Below are 24,856 nucleotides of genomic sequence, written 5' to 3' on the forward strand. Positions count from 1 at the left end.
ACAACGATGGCACCTGCCTTGACCTTTTGTTTCCTTGTTGTGACGTCTCCGCCCCATTTGGCTGTTTCCAGAATACTTTCGGAAATGTTCGTAATTTTCGATCTATTTTCAATAATTGCTCATGATTGTGATTTATTTTTTTGTTAAATTTATTAATATTTGTTATCTTGCCACATTATGGTTCTATTGATATCTCACAGCCCCTTAGTATTATAATACCCTTTAATAGGAGGGACGGGTACACGAGGGCTTGGACAGGACTTGACTTCAACATTGACAATGACGCAACAAGGAGTGAAAAGAAACCGGAAGCTTATATACACACACAGACAAGGGGTAACGACACAACGAGGAACAGGTGAGGACAGGAGGATGCAGGGTGGAAATACACTAGGAGTAGGTACACCAGGTGAAATCAATGGGCAATCACAGGGACAAGTCACACTAGGAGAAAACAAACACAAAACCTAACAAGTTCAAATCTTACAGGTTAAAATTCTAGTGTATCATAACACCACTGGTGAATACTGGATTGGATTCGATCTTGTATTTAAATCCGAAACTCAAAAAATAGCTGTATTGGTCACCGATACTGTGTATCCAAGGGCGTAGGTTTCCATAGGGACGGTAGGGACATAACACCACCAACTTTTAGGGATGCTCAAATCGACCCCACTAACTTTTAAGCAACCTTATTTGTATTATATAATGAGTTCAGTTATATAGGTAATCCTGGTAGATTGTCTTCCCATAAATTGTAAGGATAGAATTGACCCTACATTATGTTCAGATTTAAATTTTACCCCTTTTCACTTGCTGAATGTGCTGGTCCACCCCCCCCCCCCCCCCTTTCAAACGTACGTTTGATTGGCTGATGACTAGAACCCCCACATTCACACAATCCCGACAGAAATACATGTCGACATGCCGCCTCCTCCGCCTCCTTTGAAGTGGAGGGATATTAGAATGTTTTTTTTTGGCCAGCAGCAGCCACTTTAAGTAATGTAAAAATACGTCAATGTTTTGAAGGTGGCGAACACACCACTAATTTTGAAACTGAAAGTTTGACCTGCATCAGAGGTAGCATAACATTAAACTGTGAACTTGCCAACCTGTAAAACTCAAGTAGTAAGCTGTTTAGTGACGTGTCTTCCTGTACTAATCCAACTGTGCATTTTGTGCATTTATTCCCTAATTAAAATGTATGTATTTTCTATCTCTTATCAATTTTTTTTTTTTGCAGCCGATGCACATTTTCTTAACCCCCCCCCCCCCAAAAAAAAAAACAAAACACAACCACTGTAAATTTCCTTTATCTGAAGCAAGCATTTTGAAAAATGACTTTCTCCCATGAAAATTATTTTATTGTAACTTTTTTTCATTTTTACGTAGGAACAAGCTACATTTGAGAAATTGCCCAATCTGTTTGGTCTTAGTAATGTCCCGTCCCCAGCAAAAAGTGTACATGCAGGTTATGCTGATCAGGACATAGGATCAGGACAACAATAATGTGTCATTAATCTGTTGCCTGACTCCCCCAAAATGTGTTACGCACTATAATATTGAATTTGATTAGAACAGTCAATATATTTTGTTCATTGCAGAGGATAAATACTATATGCCCGTGATTATTGTAATATTGTCTGTCTACATATGTTGCACCTGCCTGTGTTCAAATATTAATTGCTTAAAGGTTTACAACATTAAGATAATCGCTGCTATTTGTAAGTCCCTCTATGACGTTTTTCATTATATATTGGCATCGAGCATGTGTGCTGTTTGAAAGTAAACATGGAAAATTGGAGGGGAAAAAAAAAAAAAGGTTATTTGCATTCTTGAGTGAGTTGAGTTCTCTCCCAACATCCAGAGTTCATGTTTTCATACCAAAGTCCCTCCTAATAATTAAAGCCATGGTTAATATCTCCAATGAATGTAGTTACTTTTACCTCAAGTCAACTTTTTTTGTGGCAAAAACAATGACACACCCAATGAATTTTTGACGTTGGATGTATTCTAAAATCATATTGTGAATTTTCGTGTATAAACACATTTTTTTGACCCAAAGTCTCTAATATTATAACACTGGAAGTGATGTTTTACTGTGATGAGATTTGTTTGCATGCAATTGGCTTTCTCTTGTATTTTGTTGAAGGTGTTGTACTCTGTTTGTTGAATAAAAGCCATTGTATTGGTAATTTTCAGTGCAATCTGTTCAAATCCAACGCCATAAGGCAAAATGACTTATTGACAAGCTGGATTTCATTTGTTGCAATTTAACTAATTGGCTTCAATTGATGCAAAAAACAAACAAAAAACAGCCAACCTAATGGAACTGGGAGAGTTGGGCGCGAATTATCATTGCTAACTCTCCTAGTCCAAATGGATTGGAAATCTCACAATGTCAATGACAGTCAGATTTGAAGCAACTTTTTCAGTTTTGGTGGATTTTGGCGACACAAGTGGACAAAAGGGGTAGCCTAATACTTGGTAGCGCAACTTTTAGACCAGTGCTTCTCAATTATTTTCTGTTACGCCCCCACCAAGGAAGACGTAAATGTTTCGCGCCCCCCCCCCCCAAACTCTGCCGCCAATGTAAATAGTATCATTTGTCTATAATTTTACTATTATAAGTAAGCCTCTACCTCACATTGTGTCCTTTATTTCTATTAAAGAAAATAACTGATAAACTTATAAAATGTAACTTTATTAACATTGTTTTGTTTGTAACAGAAAAGACAACGCGCATCAATTTGCCAGAATTTAAAAAAAAAAAAAAAAAAAATGCACATCCAAACTGTAAAAATACACTCAAGGTACATTTTTGACCATTTGATACTGAAAAATAAAATCAGTAAATAATAACAAATTCAAATTGATTAGAAACATTCACTCATGAGGACTACATGCCAAAAAATTTGACCGAAAAAACAACAGAAGGACAGTTTTTATTTTCGCTGCTCACAGTATCACCTCCAGTTTGCAATGGTCTGGGGTTATTTTGCACTGAGCATGCTAACAGTGCTCACTGGTTTACTTATGTAACACTGACAAAGCGGGATGATTGTTGGCAATATTCGGCACGTTTTCGCTGAAAAACAACCGAGCGGCTTATCAATGAGATCGGGGTCTAATGTCTTTAAGTGGCGTCTTAATTGATTTGGCTTCCGGCTGTCCGTTATAATCATTTTTAGACACAGTAAACAGTGGTCTTTCCTCATCTACCACTGTATTAAATGTCAAAGCCAGAAGGCAAATGGCCCGAAAAAAGCGCATTCTCGGCGGCCGAGGGAGAACCGTAGGTGAGGGCGGTCATCGTGACGATCCCAAGCCGAAAATGGCACTTCTCGGGCGGATACGTGAGAACTGGAGAAGACAGTGGGTCGCTGCGTGAGTCCGGACGGAAAACGGATTTTGAAAACGGCGCACAGCTCTTCATATCTCTCGTCTGTGTACTCTTGCTTACTTCAAAAATACTGCGCACACTTTGAAAATGAGAGCGCCACTGCCACCCACTGAGTGGATGTGCAAGTACACTTTATTCTAGTACGGCAAAAAAAAAAAAAGCATGTTCCCCGAGGTCACATGCGCCACCCCTGGCATCGCTCTGCGCCCCCTTAGGGGGGCGCGCCCCACTATTTGAGAAGTAAGGCAAGGCAAGGCAAATTTATTTATATAGCACAATTCAACACGAGGCAATTCAAAGTGCTTTACATCACATGAAGATCATAAAAATCACATTTAAATCAATACAACGTAAAAACCAAGACAAAAGATCGCACTTAATCACAGAATCAAAATAAATAGATACAAATAAAACAAAAATAAAAAATAAAACAAAAACTACTACTCCTAATAATAATTGAAATCAGCAATGGAGATAAGCACAAGAGGAATAGAAAGCAGGTAGATTGAAATATATAGACAGATATAGACAGTTATGGTTTTGCAGTGCTAAACAAAAGCGTTTTTAGCCCTGATTTAAAAGAGCTAGCAGTTTGAGCATACTTCAGAGGTTCGGGTAACTTGTTCCAGAGGTGAGCAGCATAATAACTAAACGCTGCCTCACCCTGCTTGGTTCTTGTTCTTGGAACATGCAGAAGACCAGTTCCAGACGACCTTAGGGGTCTGGATGTCTCATAGGAATCTAACAAGTCAAGCATGTATTTTGGTCCAAGGCCATTAAGTGTTTTGTAGGCGAGCAGTAGTATTTTATAGTCTATCCTTTGACTCACTGGAAGCCAGTGTAGCGATTTCAAAACCGGTGTAATGTGGTCCAGCTTCCTTGTATTTGTGAGGACTCTGGCTGCAGCATTCTGTACTAGCTGCAGCTTCCTGACTGATTTTTTATCAAGACCTGTAAATATACCGTTGCAATAGTCCAATCTGCTGAAAATGAATGCATGCATAAGTTTTTCCATGTCTTGTTGTGTCAGAAGCCCCTTAATTCTGGTTATATTTTTTAGGTGGTAATAAGCGGATTTAGTGACGGACTTTAGATGGCTATCAAATTTTAGGTCTGATTCAATAATTACGCCCAGGTTTCTGACTTGATTTGTAGCTGTAAGTGACATTGTGCTAAGTTGGCTGCTTATCTTTGACCTTTCTTTTTTTGGCCCAAAAATGATCACCTCCGTCTTCTCCACATTTAACTGGAGAAGATTCTGGCACATCCATTCATTGATTTGATGAATGCATTTACTCAGGGAGACTAAGGGACTATAATCATGTGGGGACACAGAAATGTACAGTTGTGTGTCATCTGCATAGGCGTGATAGGAGATGTCATACTGTTCCATTATCTGAGCTAATGGAAGCATATAGATGTTAAATAAGAGTGGTCCAAGAATTGACCCTTGAGGGACTCCACATGTGAATTTGGTTTGTTCTGACTGATAGTTTCCGATTGACACAAAGAAATCCCTATCATGTAAATAGGATGTGAACCACTGAAGAATAGTGTCAGTAAGCCCTACCCACTGTTCCAATCTGCTGAGTAGTATGTTGTGATCAACCGTGTCAAATGCGGCGCTGAGATCCAATAGTAGCAGAACAGATGATTTGCCTGCATCAGTATTCCGACGAATATCATTTAGGACTTAGATTAGCACGGTCTCGGTGCTGTGTTGTGGCCGAAATCCAGACTGAAATGAGTTAAAAAGATTGTTTTGCATCATAAAAGTCTGGATCTGTTCGAACACAACCCTTTCGATAATTTTCCCCAGGAATGTCAGATTTGATATTGGCCTGTAATTACTAATGGTTGAGGCATCCAGTTTAGGTTTGTTTAGGAGAGGTTTTATTACTGCAGTTTTTAAAGTCTGAGGAAACTCTCCTGTTTGGAGAGAAGTATTTATAATCTGAAGTATGTCCGGGGCTATGCAATGAAAAACAGTTTTGAAAAAGTTTGAAGGAAGGATGTCAAGGCAGCATGTTGTGGGCTTCAATTTTGACACAATTTCTGTTAAAGTGGCATAGTCCAAGAGGCTAAACTGTCTAAGATTGACGTGGGGGACATTTTGGGAGGCATTAAAGGCCGAGTTATACTTCCGCGTCAGACCTACGCCGTCAAGGAGGAATCGAGTTACGACCCTACGCCGTAGCCTGACGCGCACCTCTCGATTTTTCTAACCTTCGCGTCGCGTAGACGCGTAGATGTAGCGAAAACGGACTGTGATTGGTCCGCTCAGACTGTTGTTTCCGGGCGAAAACACCGCCATTGTAGAATAGAATCAAACATTATTTTCTACACGCAAAAATGCACCAAGCCGACGGGAGTATCATCGAAGAGCAAGTCTCGTCAAGAAATTATTATTGTGACTGCCAAATGGCAAGGTCGGCGATCGAAAAAATAAATAAATGGAATAACCACCGAGACGTGGGTGGTCGGAATCGAGTGGCCACACGAAGCGGTGACACAGTCGGCCAAAAACTGCCAACTTTTTATCACTTTATGTCGTATTTTTGGTTGGTGCACTTCATCATTTACTGTGTACATATGTTTCAAGTATATGAAGAATAAAGCACAGATTTGGTGTCAAAAGAGTTGTTTTGATCTTTAATTTTCAATAACAGACAGTTCACACACACAATACATCATCACTGATTGAGAGTGCCTCGGTGCTTTTTATGATAACCTTAAAATCAAGCCTCCCAACGCAGTTTGGGAAGTTCCCTAGACGCCAGAAATCTGCTATGGCTTCCCACTGGCTGGTTGTAGGACACGGCAAACAAATCAGGCTGGAGGGCTTTGCAGACCTTGAACGCAGTGCTCGATGCCAGTTTGAAGCTAGCCGCCACAGCTAGCTCTCTCCACCCGAGTCTAAAACTCTCTGTGCGGCATCAAAAGTTGGCCAGACCGCCTCGAAACAGTCTTCTGCGTCGCCTGCCCGTCACCATTTGTATGTTCAATATTTATTCAGTGTTGATGAGCAGAATATTTACTTTCAAGAGTTCCATCTTGCATTGTTTATTTTTTCTCCGACTAGCGGAAGTAAACAAGCATGCCCCAAAACCGTACAAACATAACGCCACATCCCTCTAGTGGCTTGGCGGTGAATTACAGAGCAACGCGTTCCCTCACCGCAGAACTATCGAATGTCGAATGACGCCGTAGTCGCTACGCCGTCACCGCAACACGGGAGTATAACTCAGGCTTTAGTGTAACATTTGTTAATCTGGAGTTGCACACAGTCTGTCTAATCTTTAGTACTTTGTGTGTAAAGAATGCTGCGAAATTATTACAGGACACCTCAGATGCCAATTCCTGAGGTATTGATGCTTGTGGGTTTGTCAGTTTGTCAACAACAGAAAATAGTGTGCGAGTATTGTTGGTGTTTCTACTAATGATCTCTGAAAAATATGACTGTCTAGCATTTTTCAGTTCCTGGTTGTATTTGCGAAGACTCTCTTTGTAGATATCATAAAAAACTAGGAGTTTGTTTTTTCGCCATCTGCGTTCTGCTCGTCTACAAACTTGCTTTTGTTTTATAGCTAGTATGGCATTTCTCCAGGGTGACCTTTCTTGACAAAGTTTTTGTCTTAATCGGGGCAATAGTGTCAATTACGGTCATCACACTAGAACTGAAGCTATTTACAAGTTCTTCCACTGGAGCTATTGTAGGGGTAAATGGTGAGGCATAGGCCTGTGTGAATAACGCACAAGTGTTATCACTTATGTAACGCTTCCTAATCACCTCTGTTTCCCTTTTCAGAGGATGGACAGGGGTGGTCATTTTAAACATAATGCAGTAGTGATCAGACAGAGCAACATCATTCACTGTGACCTCAGAGATGTTAAGACCTTTGGATATTATTAAGTCCAGTATGTGCCCTCTGTTATGTATTGGAAACTGTGTTTAAAAGCTCTCTAGCACATCCTTCTTCAGGATTCTCAACATGAATGTTAAAGTCACCCACTAAAACAACACAATCAAAGTCCATGCAGACAGAAGACAGTATTTTGATAAACTCATCAAAAAACATTGTGTACTGCTTTAGACAGAATAATTGCGAACAACCGCTTCCGGTATCCATCAATGAGTTTCTTACAATGCTCTGCTGGAATTTTAGACCATTCTTCTTTGGCCTACTGCTCCAGATCTCTGAGATTTGAAGGGTGCCTCTCCACAGGTGTTCAATGGGATTCAGGTCTGGACTCATTGCTGGCCACTTTAGAAGTCTCTAGTGCTTTCTCTTAAATTATTTTCTAGTGCTTTTTGAAGTACGTTTTGGGTCATTGTCTTGCTGGAAGTCCAATGGCCTCTGAAGGAGACCCAGCTTTCTCACAGTGGGCACTACATTATGCTGCAAAATTTGTTGTTAGTCTTCAGACTTCATAATGCCAATCACACGGTCAAGCAGTCCAGTGTCAGAGACAGCAAAGCAACCCCAGTACATCAGGGAACCTCTGCCATGTTTGACTGTTGGGACCGTGTTCTTTTCTTTGAAGGCCTCTTTTTTTTCTCTGTAAATTCTATGTTGATGCCTTTTCCCAAAAAGCTCTACTTTTGTCACATCTGAACAGAGAACATTCTTCCAAAAGGTTTTTGGCTTTATCAGGTAAGTTTTGGCAAACTTCAGCCTGGCTTTTTTATGTCTCTTCGTCAGAAGTGGGGTCTTCCTGGGTATCCTTTTTTAAAATAACTTGTCCTGTTCAGCTGTTTGACACGGAGAATGCAAGTCTAAGTGCCCGGATAGTCTGAACAGTTTTAATGTTTGACATTGAGAGTCTGACATACTCCCTTTGTGATCATTCAACATACCTCATTTATTATGACAAAATAGCGGACAGGAAGGGGTTATGGGGGAACTGAAGAAAAGAAACACAAGAGAAGAAAGAGAAGAAATTCAAACAACAACAAGAAATACATTGAACGCCTAACTACACTAACTACTAATATGTTGGTGCTATCGTCAGCTAAATGTATTTCCGGTTAAAACCATGTGGGGGGCCCTGTTGACCAGGGAAAGAGTGGGAAGAAGGTGGAGGAGTCTATAAGCTAAGTGATAGAAAGGGGTAGAGTGTACACAAATCATCTCTGTGATCTAGAACACAGTAATCGTGTGAATCCCTTGTGAGTGTAAGCCTGTTGGCGACCGACCCTACGCCGCCCCATCGCCAATCCCGGCACCGGGACCCCCCGCCCGAGCGCGCCCAATAATATCCAGCCGCACGTGAGCCCCGCCGGGCAGGCAGATGAGCGGAGACGTCACGCGGGCGCCGACACAGGGCCACGGACCCCACTCAGCCAGCCCGGGGAGGTAGGGCGGGCCCGGGGGGCAGTGCAGCCCATCCCTCCTCCCGCAGCCCAGCAAAGGATCTAAACTAACTAAATTATGTGCTTTATGAAGAGTGAAAAAAGCAGAATTTAATACACACGAAATCATTCGGCCGATCAGAGTGAAGTATTACCGAAACAAAATAGTGACGTCACGTACCGTAATGGTTAAGACCTCCAAATGGGCCATTTTCATTTTCCATGAAGAATAATAATAATCCATAGCAGAACAATAGGGCCTTCGCACCATGTTGGTGCTCGGGCCCTAATAACATGGTTTGTATGCGAGAGCGTGTCTATAATGTCCCACTTCGGCATTACGATGGCAACGTCACGGTCTAAAAACCGCATTCGTGCGGTACGCTATTCGTTTTTAAGTACATTCATAACAATGCACGAAAAATAATGGTCTATAATACCCCTATCCTTCGCAGGTGTTCAATATGAATCACTGCAAGAGTTTGTTCATAAATGGCATGAATAACTCATCTCCTTCCCTTGACATTTAGAAAAATAGAAAGCCATAGTCAAACATCCAGCGGTGTCCATTTTGAATGTTTGAAAATGTGAACTTCAAAAGAAAATCAAAATCGGATATCGTTGAATTTAATTGACTGGCGACCAGTTCTGTCCTATTCTAGGAGAGAATGCAGCTTCCCTACAACAATGAAGAGGAGAAGCAGTATAGAAAATGGTTGAATGGAAGACCCAAAGGTTGTGTTACTGGGCCAACAGTTGCTCAGGTGACCTATTCTTCAATATATACGGCACATTTTTTCCCTCACAGTAAGAGATTTATAAAAAAAAAAAAAAAAAAAAAAGGCAAAGGTAGATAAAGCTTTACTATTTCAAAAATCTTATCGAAAGGTTGGGATGGATGGCCTGGGAAACTTTTGACGTGAACAGTTTTAGTCAAAAGCTCTGAAGTTTAAGAAGTAATAATTCTTAGTGTGCCAATCTTACCGTCAAATCGGTAAACTAATCCATTTTCTTTTTTGACTGCTTATCCTGTTCAGGGTGGAACATTGGAGCTTAGCCCAGCTGTCTGTGAGTAAAAGGCTCACTTCACAAAGGATGGATCGCCATTCAGTAACAATGCAAAAATAAAATAAAATGGATTTGAAACAGGTTTTGGCTACGTTCACACCATATGGTGTGATACCCAATTTCGGATTTTTTGTTAATTCTGATATGACCAGTGTTGTTAATCTTACTTTTAAAAAGTAATTAATTACAGTTACAGATTACTTCTCCCAAAAAGTAATTATGTTAGTAACTCAGTTAGCTGAATGTAAGAGTAATTAGTTACATGGCAAAGTAACTGGTGATAATTTTCATGGTTTTTTTTTTTTTCTCAAAAACAGGTCACACAATGTGAAGTTTAAAGGGTTTTTGGGACACTTGGCAAAACTAGCCCAAGGGGTAATTCGGATATTGCAATAACTAGATAGAAACCTTTGCTATGTGTGGAAGTCATTTAATAGTTGTTAAAATTGCTCCCGTTATTGCATTATTTCCCTTCTGTCTATTTTCGACATGTGGAAGTTTTAAATCTGTTTCATCATTTAAAGATAGATAAGTCATAGATAAGTCATTTAAAGATGGATAAGACCCCACGTCAGACATATAAAAACCAAAATTCAAGAAGCCTTTCAATTTTGAACAAAGTTAAGATATATCTTGATCAGAATGCACTCTGTACTGTTCCTTGATTCTCCCATATCTTACATACTGTGTGGGGCAATACCTATCGCAATACGACAAATCCTTTAGTCATAGTACAGAAACGAGCAGTTCGCATCATTCATAAGACTGGATTTCTGGATCACACCCATGAACTATTTCTTCAATCTAAATTGTTTAAATTTTTAAAGACCTAGTCGATTACAACACTTCCATAATTCTGTATGAAGCTTTTAATAATACATTACCGGCAAATTTACAAACACATTTCGCCATTTGTGAAAGAGCTCACAATTTAAGAGCTTACGGGGAGTTCGTACTTCCTAGATTTAGAACGACGCGTAAGAGCTTTTGTGTGTCTGTACGCGGGGTTAAATTATGGAACAATCTGAGTTCATCACTTAGAGAGTGTGAAAATATTCACATATTTAAGTTCCACTATAAACAATTCATTTGGTCAAAATATATTCAGGAAGGGTCTTAAATATATATATATATATATATATATATATATATATATATATATATATATATATATATATATATATTGTTGTTCTTTGTTTTCTCTATTGCTGACTGAGGGAATCGACATTGAGGGTTCTGCCCTACCGTTACATGTGTCAGGGAAGGATCTCTGCTATGTAACTAAAAAACAAACAAAAAAACTGGTTGCAGGAAAATAGTTTATTTATTTTGATGATAATTGAGAACTCGGGGTGGGATTTAATAAGCTTTCTTCGTCTCACTCGCTTTCAGGCATTTTTTTGTTTTGTTTTTTTGTTTCTTTTTTTCTCTGTGTGTCTTGAAAGCAAAGAACTGAATTCCTGAAGATGAATGTAACTGCCTGAAATGAAATGAATTTAAAAATAAAATTTTTAAAAAAGTTGCCAATTTAGGAGCATTTTCGATAAAAAGTGACTTAGGTTCACTAGGAAGGTTCTCTACAACAGTATTCATGAGAAGTCTACTGCTTTAAGATGGCGGCTGTTTACTAATGCATCTAGTTCTTTATTATACAGTACATGTTGCTAATGCCGGCATGCCTTTCATTTGCATCTAGTTCTGTATATACCGTATTGGCCCGAATATAAGAGGGTGTTTTTTGCATTGAAATAAGACTGAAAAAGAGTCTTATATTCGCGGTTTAGACATTATACCCATTCACGACGCTAGATGGCGGCAGATATCATTGAAGCGATGTTCTGTCATGACAGATCTCAGCTACTCAAGTGTAACCAGTTTGCATTATTTTATTGCAATGTTTTTCCTTATTCAGATTTGTTTCAAGAGTACAGTTACTTTTTCTCTCAAATATATTGTTATAATCATTTGTTTTGGATGTACTGTAATTATTTTCTGTATAAAATTTAAGTTTTTTTTTTTCCTCAAACTTGAGTCTTGAAAAAGGCTCTTATAATCAGGGCTTATTCGGGCCAATACGGGTATGTGATATCTACCGAAGCATCATGCGGGCGGAGTTTGTAGGCTATCGGCTACAGTCAGGTATTATTGGAGCCACCTAGCATAGTAGCATCGCGTTTTCAATGGCGTCACACTCCCTTGCCTCCTCCTCACTCCTGCTCTGCCTCTCATCTCCGTGAGTCTTTTTCAGCCTTTTCTCACGTCAGTCAAGCAACATCGTAACACATAGTAACGCACGCCTTTCCTGCCTCAGTAACGGGAACGGCGTTGCCAAGATGAGAAAAGTAATTAATTAGATTACTCACTACTGAAGAAAATAACGCCGTTATATTCTAATGCGTTGTTAACACTGGATATGACATTACTAGGTGTGTTCGGTACCGGTCCGGTACAATAAGGAAAGAAAAAAAGGCTTTTTTAATCACAGCATTTGAAAGTTAAAGTTTATTAAGACCGCCAATTTAGTTATAGTTTTATCAAAGTGACAAATATAGTGGTACCTCTACATACAAACTTTGTTTCAGGATCTGGTTTGTAAGTCGAAATGGTCGTGTGTCAGGTGGGATTTTCCCAAAAGAATACATTATAGTTCGATTACCGTAATTTTCGGACTATAAGCCGCTAGTTTTTTTCTTCAATTTGAATCCTGCGGCTTATTAGTTGAATTTTTTTTGGGGGGGGGTGTTAATAGGCAACACATGCCTCCTAGCATGCATTGCAGCACTATAGATGTAAATTACAATCAAAATGCATGTTCTGTGCTAATTATTTATTCAGTTACTGTTCCAGTTGTTTTATTAATTGCTTGTTATGGTATTTGGTAACACTTTATTTGAGAGCAGTGTCATAAGACTGTCATAGGCAAGGCAAGGCAAATTTATTTATATAGCACAATTCAACACAAGGCAATTCAAAGTGCTTTACATCACATGAAGACCATAAAAATCACATTTAAATCAATACAACGTAAAAACCAAGACAAAAGATCGCATTTAATCACAGAATAAAAATAAATAAATAAAAACAAAACAAAAATAAAAATAAAGCAAAAACTACTACTAATAATAATCATTGAAATCAGCAATGGAGATAAGCACAAGAGGAATAGAAGGCAGGTAGATTGAATTATATAGACAGTTATGGATATGCAGTGCTAAACAAAAGCGTTTTTAGCCCTGATTTAAAGGAGCTAACAGTTTGAGCATACTTCAGACGTTCGGGTAACTTGTTCCAGAGGTGAGGAGCATAATAACTAAATGCTGCCTCACCCTGCTTGGTTCTTGTTCTTGGAACATGCAGAAGACCCGTTCCAGACGACCTTAGGGGTCTAGATGTCTCATAGGAATCTAACAAGTCAAGCATGTATTTTGGTCCAAGGCCATTAAGTGTTTTGTAGACGAGCAGTAGTATTTTATAGTCTATCCTTTGACTCACTGGAAGCCAGTGTAGCAATTTCAAAACCGGTGTAATGTGGTCCAGCTTCCTTGTATTTGTGAGGACTCTGGCTGCAGCATTCTGTACTCGCTGCAGCTTCCTGACTGATTTTTTATCAAGACCTGTAAATATACCGTTGCAGTAGTCCAATCTGCTGAAAAATGAATGCATGCATAAGTTTTTCCATGTCTTGTTGAGTCAGAAGCCCCTTAATTCTGGTTATAATTTTTAGGTGGTAATAAGCGGATTTAGTGACGGACTTTAGATGGCTATCAAATTTTAGGTCTGAGTCAATAATTACGCCAAGGTTTCTGACTTGATTTGTAGCTGTAAGTGACATTGTGCTAAGTTGGCTGCTTATCTTTGACCTTTCCTTTTTTGGCCCAAAAATGATCACCTCTGTCTTCTCCACATTTAACTGGAGAAAATTCTGGCACATCCATTCATTGATTTGATGAATGCATTTACTCAGGGAGACTAAGGGACTATAATCATGTGGGGACACAGAAATGTACAGTTGTGTGTCATCTGCATAGGCGTGATAGGAGATGTCATACTGTTCCATTATCTGAGCTAATGGAAGCATATAGATGTTAAATAAGAGTGGTCCAAGAATTGACCCTTGAGGGACTCCACACATGAGTGAAAATCTCCTTCCATCAGCAAGGGCACTGAAGATGAGACGTGGCTGGGTCTTTCAGCATGACTACGATCCCAAACACACACCCAGGGCAACAACGGAGTGGCTTCGTAAAAAGCATTTCAAGGTCCTGGAGTGGCCTAGCCAGTCTCCAGATCTCAACCCCATAGAAAATCTGTGGAGGGAGTTGAAAGTCCGTGTTGCCCAACGACAGCCCCAAAACATCATTGCTCTAGAGGAGATCTGCATGGAGGAATGGGCCAAAATACCAGCAACAGTGTGTGAAAAGCTTGTGAAGAGTTACAGAAAACGTTTGGCCTCCGTTATTACCAACAAAGGGTACATAACAAAGTATTGAGATGAACTTTTGGTATTGACCAAATTCTTATTTTCCACCATGATTTGCAAATAAATTATTTTTTAAAAATCAAACAATGTTATTTTCTGTTTTTTCCCCCCACATTCTGTCTCTCATGGTTGAGGTTTACCCATGTTGACAATTACAGGCCTCTCGAATATTTTCAAGTCGGAGAACTTGCACAATTAGTGGTTGACTAAATACTTATTTGCCCCACTGTATATATAAGATACAGCAGTACCTTTTCTTTCGAACGTGTCTACAAACGGAATTTTTAGTTTATGGCAGCCTCAACTGGAAAATATTGCCTCTTGTTACGGAAGAAATTTCAGGATAGGAGAGGCAAAAATACACTATACGAAATGCATGAAAATGTCAGGTTTGTGTCGCATATGGCCAAAATAATCAGAATTGACCTGCAGTGTGAACATAGTCTTAATGCACCTCAATGTAGGACTGGTATGTAACAGGTGTTATGTCATTTTTTGTTCCATGCTTTAAGTGTGTTCCCGTCTTGTTAACTGATTGAACTTTCATTTCCACCTGTTCTCATTAGCTTGTTCCCTTGTGTTAACCAGCTTTCTCCTGCCAGGTGTGTCTCATTATCTCATGAGTTCGCCTATTTTTAGTTTTTTTGTTCTATCCATTCCATTTAGTTCATTGTTTCTGCTGTGTTTCTGTCATGTTTTCCATCATAGTGAGTGTAATTCCTGTGTTGCTATGTTACTTTTATCCTTGCTATTCTGGACTTGGTGACGCAAGGACAAGTGACTGATTTTTTGTAATTAAAGAAATAAAAATAAAATTCTGTATATAATATACAGTGAGTAAGTAAGTAAGTAAGTAAGTTCACTCACTTGGAAAATAGAGGTCTGAAATTTCAATCATAGATGCATTTCCACTCAGAGAAATAATCTTAAAAACAAAATCCAAAAATCACATTGTATTTAGGGCTGTCAAAATTGTCACATTAATGGGCGGTAATTTATTTTTTAAATTAATCACGTTAAAATATTTGACGCATTTAACGCACATGCCCAACTCAGATGAAAATGACAGCACAGTGTGATATCCATTTGTTACTTGTGTTTTGTCACCCTCTGCTGGCGCTTGGGTGCGACTGATTTTATGAGTTTCAGCACCATGAGCATTGTGTAATTATTGACATCAATAATGGCAAGCTACTAGTTTATTTTTTGTTTGAAAATTTTACAAATTTTATTAAAACGAAAACATTAAGAGTTGTTTTAATATAAAATTTCTATAACTTGTCCCAACATTTATCTTTTAAGAACTACAAGTCTTTCTATCCATGGATCGCTTTAACAAAATTTTAATGCCATCTTGTTGATTTTTTGTTATAATAAACAAATACAGTACTTATGTATAGAGTGTTGAATATATATATCAGTCTTGTTTCTTATCTTTCCATTCCAACAATAATTTACAGAAAAATATGGCATATTTTATGGATGGTTTGAATTGCGATTAATTAAGATTAATTTTTATGCTGTGATTAACTTGATTAAAAATTTTAATCGTTTGACAGCCCTAATCGTATTATTTAAAAATAATAATAATAATAATAACAATAATTGTAATTTACTGGGGTTCATGCGTATTTGTACCCCATGAGAATCAGCAATAATCATAACTCAGGAAAAAAACCATGTCCACCTTTACCCCGTGAGTAACCACCCACCCACCACCCGTTTGAGCTCATTATTGTTACCTGTGCACCCCACAGTCAGTCATAATCCAAATGCCACCATGGGCAAACCAGTGAGCTTTAGAAAGACACCAGAGAAAAAATATTGAGCTCCACAAAGCTGGAAAAGGCTATGTGACATTTGGAAAACAGCTTGGTGAGAACAAATCAACAGTTGCAGCAATTGCTAGAAAATGGAAAAGGCAGGACTGATAATGTACCTCGGACTGGGGCTCCGTGTAAAATCTCCCTTCGTGGGGCATCACTCATGATGAGAGAATGAGAGATGAGAAAAGTGAGGACTCAGCTAGAACTACACCGCAGAAGCTGGTCAATGACCTGAAGAGAGCTGGAAGCACAGTTTCAAAGGTTAGTGTCAGTAGAAAACTACGTTGCAATGGTTTAAAATCATGCATTGCTCAGAAGGTTGTCCTGTTGAAGCCAGTACTTGTGAAGGCCGTCTGAAGTTTGCCAGGGGCCATCTGAACTATGCCGAGGGGTCATGGGAGAAAGTCCAAAGTAGAACTTTTTGGTGCAAACTTTACTCATCGTGTGTGGAGGAAAAATAAGGTTGAGTACAATCCCAAGAACACCATCCCCACTGTGAAGTATGGGGGTGGAAATCTCATGCTTTGGGGCTGCTTTTCAACAAAGGGGACAGAATGACTGTACTGTACAAGACCGAGAATGGATTGTGAAATATATCGTCAGATTTTGAGCCACAACCTCCTTCCCTCACTCAAAGACTTGAAGATGAGTCGTGGTTGGATCTTCCAACATGACAATGATCCGACGCAAACAGCCAAGCTGACAATGAAGTGGCTGCGTAAAAAGCATATCAAGGTTCTGGAGTCGTCTAGCCAGTTTCAGACCGACCTCAATCCAATAGAAAATCTTTGGCTGGAGCTGAAACTTCGAGTTTCTCAACGACAGCCCCGAAACCTACCATTGACGTCCATGGACGTCCAAATTTTTTCCCATTCATTTTCAATGGCAAAAAAAACAATGTCCGCAAATCAACAGGAAATGACCAAATATCAATAGGACGTGTACCCTATTGTCCCCGATTGCACTGACGCTTATGGAGGGTGATGCCATTGACGTCCATGGACGTCCAGACATTTCCAATGGCATTTCAGCATGTTCATTGTATTGATGCCAATGTACTTAGATTCAATTGACACCTATGTAAGTTGATACCATTGACATCAATGGTCGTCCAAATTTTTTCCCATTAATTTTCAATGGCAAAAAAAAAAAATATCCCCAAATCAACATGAAATGACCAGATATCAATAGGACGTGTACCCCAAATGTCCCTGATTGCATTGACGCTTATGGAGGGTGCCGCCATTGACGACCATGGATGTCCAATTTTCTCATTTCTAATGGCGTTTACTTTGTTTCATGCCATTGACTGGCATTATTGTCCATTTTATTGATAGACCTGAGTGGGGCTAAGATCTGTTTCCCCACACAGGAAAAACCCAAGTGTATTTCTCAAGAAATTGCAGTTTCTAGTTGCAAACAAGGGCTTCTGCACTAAATATTAGCACTGATTTTCTCAGGGTACACATACTTTATGAACACCAGTAAATTACAAATAAATTATTGAAATTAATGAATTTTTGATTTTTAAAAAAAACATTATGTTGCTATAAGTGGAAATGCATCTATGATTGAAAACTCTACCTATTTTCTAAGTGGATGAACTTCCAAAATCATAAGGGGTGCAAATGCTTCTGCTACTCATTGTACAGTAAATATAATAAATATATCTGACGTCTAAATACGTGGACATCAAATTTTGGGTTATGCACTGTGCTACGTTCCCCACATACATACATACATACATACATACTACTAGCTGACGGCAGCGCCAACATATTCATAGAGAAGGTGCTTAATGTATTGTTAGGGCCCGAGCACTAAGCGTGCGAAGGCCCTATTGTTTTGCAAAGGATTATTATTATTATTATTATTATTTTTATTATAAAATTTTTATCGGTTCACAGTAGGAGTTTACATTTGGAGGCTTGAACACGCATGAAAACTCACCAAAATTTGCACATACATGCGGCTTTGCGTAACGTTCGATAATCTTGAATTTTTCAAAAAGGCCTCTCCATTTAGGTTTTTTCAACGCAGAATGATGAAATTTGGAGAGTCGATACGTTGTGCAAAACTGCTCCAAAAAGTTTCTTGCACGCACATTCCAAATCCCACAGGAAATCTGGTATTTTGGATTGAATGTGACATTTTTATCGATTTACAGTGTGCACATTTGAGACCTTGGCACCTAGGTAATTAGTTTGATCATCCTCAGAATTGGCGAGACTGTTCATGAGGCATATGAAATCTTAAGTTATCAAAATGGTGTGTTTTCATTCACGGGCCTGACCTGGACGGGGTGCCAAAGTCGGCCATTTTTTCAGCAAAACACCGAATTCGGAAAATGACTGATAACTCCCTCAAACAACGTTCAATCTATTTTAAATATGGCATGTGTGTGAGGTATCCCAGCCTGAGCAGGACTGGATTGAAATTTTACCAATTGTGCCTGGCGCCTCCTAGTGGGAACAGGAAATGCCCTTTTTTATGGGACACACTCCTCCTCTAAAGGGAAAAAAATCAATCTACCTCAAACCTGCATATGGGGAGCCTTAAGACATGTGTTCAGATGCCTGATGAAAATTATTGTTTTGGTGTAAGCAGAAGGGTCCAACAGGAAAGTGATAATGACTGTCACCATTCTGTCTCTCCACACATTTTGAACAGTCATAACTTGGCAGATATACATGATATTTGCTCCAAACTTCCCATGCTTGGTGAGAATCTTACCCTGAAGAGTCCAGTAGGGGTCATTTGCATCAACTCTGTAGCGCCAACTAGTGGCAGCAGAATTTGTGGCCATTGCATGATCGAAAACTCAAAACAATTTTTCATCCCAAAAAAAGAGAGTTTAAAGCATATTAGGTTTTCATTAGATGATTAGAGGGGGGCTGTCTGCCACCACCCCGACCTGCGTGACGTCAGAGTTGCGCCAAAGTGCTTGCAGGCCTAGTTATATATTTTTTTAATCATTATTGTACTTTTTGTATTATTCATACTTGAATTACTTTATTTCTCTGATTAGAACTCTGTGGTTTATAATCTAGTGTGTTTTATAAGAACAAATACTGTTTTCTCAGAAGTGCCTTATAGTCCCAAAATGTGTGTATAATTTTATGAATGGATAAAATTATAAATCAGTAAAATCTTAAAACAAATTTAATAAAATTAAAATGAATTAAACAGAAATACACTCTGGTTATGGCCACCAATAACACTCTAAAGTTCATTGTCTTTTCCTAGTATTTAACCCATTGCCTTTAAATGCAAACGATAGATGTCATTTAAACTGGAAGGATTGGCAGTGAATGCTCATGTTTTGGTGCCATTGACGGTGCTAGACGTCCCAAAAATTTTGACTGGAAGTATTGGGAAAATGGAAATGACGTCGAGCGCTGTCTGTGGCACTAAAACATGAACTAACTGTGCGCTTTCTATGATTTTGATGTTCTTTAGATGAGAACCCAATCTGGAGTACAGTTTGATTTTCAGAGTAGTCTGTAGAAATGTCTCTAATAGTCGCATTTGCACATGAGTGAGGGCCACAAAATATTGCTACTTCAACTAAAGAAGACACTGATTATTTGTTATTCATTATTTGGCGCAGAAAGCATCCAATATATGTGATAACAGTAATACTTGCATATGAATGCAAATCAGAAGAGGAAGTGACTTTCAATGGGGTTGTCATCTAGAAATCACCAAACAATCACATTTCTATTCAGCAGTTCATACAATGTGGATTTTCATAACCCAACAGGTTAATATCTGTTGTTTCCTTTTCCTGTGTGGTTTCCGCACGTAATATAAATGCTTATCCGCCACATTTCATTAAAGCCAGGCTTCCTGTTCATCACACATGTTTAAAAGAGCGTGAAGGTCAGTCAGCTCAGCTAGGATTCTGTTTCTGGGCATTGTTCTATCCATATTTTACGGGGAAATGCGCACAGATTTCAATGCCATAATGAGTTGCATGGCTACCTGTTTTTAAACTGGTAAAATGTAAATTGAACCTTTTATTTCGGTGAACATCAATGGTGTCACTATTAATGTGTGTTGTTGTTTTTCCACCTTACGTGATCAAAGAGGACTCCGATTCAAAGTGATCAGACTTTAGAATTGAGATCAAAGTTTAAGTACATTTCATGACCATCGAAACTTATTGGCTAATATCGACAGCGCTTAGATGTCCAAATCCTTTAACTGAGAGGGGATGGCATTAAATTGCTTTGAATCTGAGCGCAACGAAAGAAAAAACTTGAGATTAGGTCGTAAAGTTCAGCTTGTAATATTGACTTAAAATGCCAACACAAAGTCGAATAATACGTTTAGGCACTTAACGCATCAACAGAGTATGTTTGTATATAATAAATAATATGTGTCCTTGTAGGTACAGAGTAGAAGATAGCAGTGGTGGATGCTGGTCTTTCAATAAGGGGAAGCTCAAAGTGTGTCCGCCTGTGAGTACTTTGTGACGGTGGAGAGGCTCGGCGCCACCCGCTGCTCGGTAGGGAAAGAAATTACAGTGCCAGAAGTCAAGTCTCCAAACACAAGCATCTACAATTTATTAATTAATTAATAACTTAATAATTGAAAAATGCCTCCCGCGGATGTTAAAACTACAAGATCAATGATTGGCTCATTTCGCTGTCAATCAAAAAGGGATTCGGCCTCAGACAAATCATCCAGTCATTGTCAAGAGAAGCCAGCGTACTTGCCAGCGGAGCCCCGCCCACTGGGATAAATGGGCGGGATAAACCCAGCCTTTAGCCAATTACTTGTCTCATTTCGCTGCAGTGGAATAATGCACTTTAAACTCTGGAGACATCCACACTGTTTAAAGGACTATGAAGCAGTGCGAATGAATAAAAAAACAAGCCGCATCATAACCAGTGATGAACTAATTCTGAAAAAATTTTGAGCACGTTGTCGTGCATATTTAATCAATGATGCAGTGGGGCAAATAAGTATTTAGTCACCCACTAATTGTGCAAGTTCTCCCACTTGAAAATATTAGAGAGGCCTGTAATTGTCAACATGGGTAAACCTCAACCATGAGTGACAGAATGTGTGTGTGTGTGTGTGTGGGGGGGGACTGAAAATCACATTGTTTGATTTTTAAAGAATGTATTTGCAAATCATGGTGGAAAATGAGTATTTGGTCAATACCAAAAGTTCATCTCAATACTTTATGTACCCTTTGTTGGCAATAACAGAGGCCAAACGTTTTCTGTAACTCTTCACAAGCTTTTCACACACTGTTGCTGGTATTGTGGCCCATTCCTCCATGCAGATCTCCCCTAGAGCAGTGATGTTTTGGGGCTGTTGTTGGGCAGCATGGACTTTCAACTCCCTCCACAGATTTTCTATGGGGTTGAGATCTGGAGACTGGCTAGGCCGCTCCAGGACCTTGAAATGCTTTTTACGAAGCCATTCCTTTGTTGCCCTGGCTGTGTGTTTGGGATCATTGTCATGCTGGAAGATCCAGCCACGTCTCATCTTCAATGCCCTTGCTGATGGAAAGAGATTTTCCCTCAAAATCTCTCGATACATGGCCCCATTCATTCTTTCCTTTGCACAGATCAGTCGTTTGCAGAAAAACAGCCCCAAAGCATGATGTTCCCACCCCATGCTTCACAGTGGGTATGGTGTTCTTCGGATACAATTCGGTATTCTTTCTCCTCCAAACACGAGCACCTGTGTTTCTACCAAAATGTTCTATTTTGGCTTCATCTGACCATAACACATTCTCCCAATCTGCTTCTGGATCATCCAAATGCTCTCTAGCGAACCGCAGACGGGCCTGGACATGGACTGGCTTCAGCAGGGGGACATGTCTGGCAGTGCAGGATTTGAGTCCCTAAACGGCGCATTGTGTTACTGATAGTAGCCTTTGTTACTGTGGTCCCAGCTCTCTGTAGGTCATTCACCAGGTCCCCCCGTGTGGTTCTGGGATTTTTGCTTACCGTTCTTGTTATCATTTTGACGCCACGGGGTAAGATCTTGCATGGAGCCCCAGATCGAGGGAGATTATCAGTGGTCTTGTATGTCTTCCATTTTCTAATATTTGCTCCCACAGTTGATTTCTTTACACCAAGCGTTTTACCTATTGCAGATTCAGTCTTCCCAGCCTGGTGCAGGTCTACAATTTCGACAGCTATTTGGTCTTGGCCACAGTAGAGTTTGGAGTGTGACTGACTGAGTTTGTGGACAGGTGTCTTTTATACCAATAATGAGTTAAAACAGGTGCCATTAATACACATAAGGAGTGGAGCCTCGTTAGACCCCGTTAGGAGAAATTAGACCTCTTGAACAGCCAGAAATCTTGCTTGTTTGTAGGTGACCAAATACTTATTTTCCACTCTAATTCGGAAAAAAATTCTTTAAAAATCAAACAATGTGATTTTGTTTTTTTTCCACATTCTGTCTCTCACGGTTGAGGTTTACCCATGTTGACATTTACAGGCCTCTCTAATCTTTTCAAGTAGGAGAACTTGCACAATTGGTGGCTGACTAAATACTTATTTGCCCCACTGTATATAAACACCACAGTATCCATTTCATCACTTATTTTTTTGACATGTTGGGGGAAGCTGTGCTTCCTTTGCAGTCTTTGAACAATCGCCACCGGGAGAAAGTGTATTTGGAGATGAGAGTTTGATAATGCGATGTAAAAAAGGCACTGATTCATTCATTTAATGCACATGAAGCCTTTTTATTCTGATTTGCTTGATTTCCGCGTTTTGGTGATGTAGTCATCTACGAGGTTTTAAAACATGGCCCGTCCATCAAAAAAGGATTTTTTTCCCCCCTGTTGTTTCCATGTTTTTTACAGAATGTGACAAAAAGGTCAAGTTTTACTCGTAGGATGACCTATAACTGTTATTACTGTAATACAAGTCTTGTATGGAGTTTCTGTTTTTAATAAACGTCAATGTCCAAAATATATAACTGAGGTTCCTTTCTTTCTTTAATTAATTGTTTAATTAAGTCGACATAACTAATGTGTGCGTGCTCTCGCGGCCAGGGGATACAATTTTTGACGGGGGTGACTACATTGACAAGACACCGGTGGTTGCTCTGTTGTACAATTAGTGTCTTTAGTGGGGCAAATTAAGCTTAGGTTTGAAAAAATTACGTATATCCATTTTGCCTCTTTGGTCCTCGGGTGATTTTGGCTAAGCAAATCAAATGACTGTCTAAGGTGCTAGTCACATGATATGTGTCAAGGAAATTCAACTTTGAACTCCAAGACAAGTGTCAACTCAATAGCTCGATGAGAAATGAATCAGACCAACCATAGATTGCTTGCTTTGAAAACTTTGTATAAAAACTTGATATATCAAGGTTACAATGGTGTGATCCAGCAAGGAGCCGTAAACAGGCAAGAGTACAAAGTAGTACAATAGAGGCTGGATATTTATACTGTTGTAAGGGCGTTACCCGAGGATGCTTACAGTGAAACGATACCTATGAAAACGAAAGTGAAACTTAAGTTTCAACTCTGGTGGTTTTCCACAGAAAAACATCGTGACTTACAACCTTGAGAACCTGGCCGTGGCTGGCACCAAAAGGGAGTTAAAATCTGATAAGACAGTCAACAGAACCTCTTTTTATTACGTTCAAAGAAATACAACACATGAACCTGGATGAATACAGTGTAACAAATGAATATAATATCACAGCAGTAATGTGTTTTATAAGCATGAATAAAATTTCTTTCACAATATGTTCGAAAAATAATTTTGACCCATTATAAAAATATCTTCTTTTTTTTTCATTCATTTTTGTTTGTTTGTTTTATTGCTTTACAACTTTTATAGAAAATAGTTTACCGGAAAACTCTTAATTTTAAAATCATATATAGAAAAGTCAACTACATGCAATGATACTTTGTTTTCGGCAACCAAGGGGGGCCTGGTATGGGTAATGATGGCTCCTATATTGTCACAGAAAATAATGAGTCTTAAAAGTTCAAAATGCTCCCAAACATTTGTCAATATAGTGATGGCAAGCTAAAATGAATGACGAAACGAAGCAACATCAATATGCTGCACACGTTCAAAAAGCTCATCTATGATCCAATTTTTATCCCTGCTCTCACTATACAAGTGAAATTGAAAAGAAACAAAAACTACATATCATAGAACACTCTTTCTGGATTTCAAAGTATATTGCACAAATATACGCGATCTTATGCCCACTTCAATTGTGGCGACAGGTTATGACTCCAGATAAAAGCATCAGAAGAGGCTCTTCTCCCCATGGGTGTTGCCATAGAGTGAGAAAATCAGTAATCCACAGGGATGTTCTGTTCCTTTAAAGGAGGACTGTTGAATCTGGTTGGGACTCTGTGTGTACTGCACTGAGGAGGAAAATACATCCTAGGGAACTTTTACATTTTTTACTTTGTCATTTGCTTTAACATGAGTTTGTTTTTTGTTTTTTTGTATTCCTTTGCTATCTGCTTCAAATTCTCTTGAATTCCCCAAAGGGAAAAACATTCAGGCTTCAGATATTTCAACAGCAGTTGTACCCTTGCAAACCTCGATTTCCTCAGCTGTCTTCTCGCCGCCTATTCCCTCTCCCCTGAGGAAACATACTAGATATGCTGAAAATGCTTAAGATTGAGGATTTAGCTTTCTACAAGGCTGCTTCTTATCACAGTAAAATGAGGCGACAGTCCCAAGTTGCAGATGTACACTTGTGAGATTTAAAAACTG

Source organism: Corythoichthys intestinalis, chromosome 5 (assembly GCF_030265065.1).
Source record: "Corythoichthys intestinalis isolate RoL2023-P3 chromosome 5, ASM3026506v1, whole genome shotgun sequence".
Lineage (NCBI taxonomy): Eukaryota > Metazoa > Chordata > Actinopteri > Syngnathiformes > Syngnathidae > Corythoichthys > Corythoichthys intestinalis.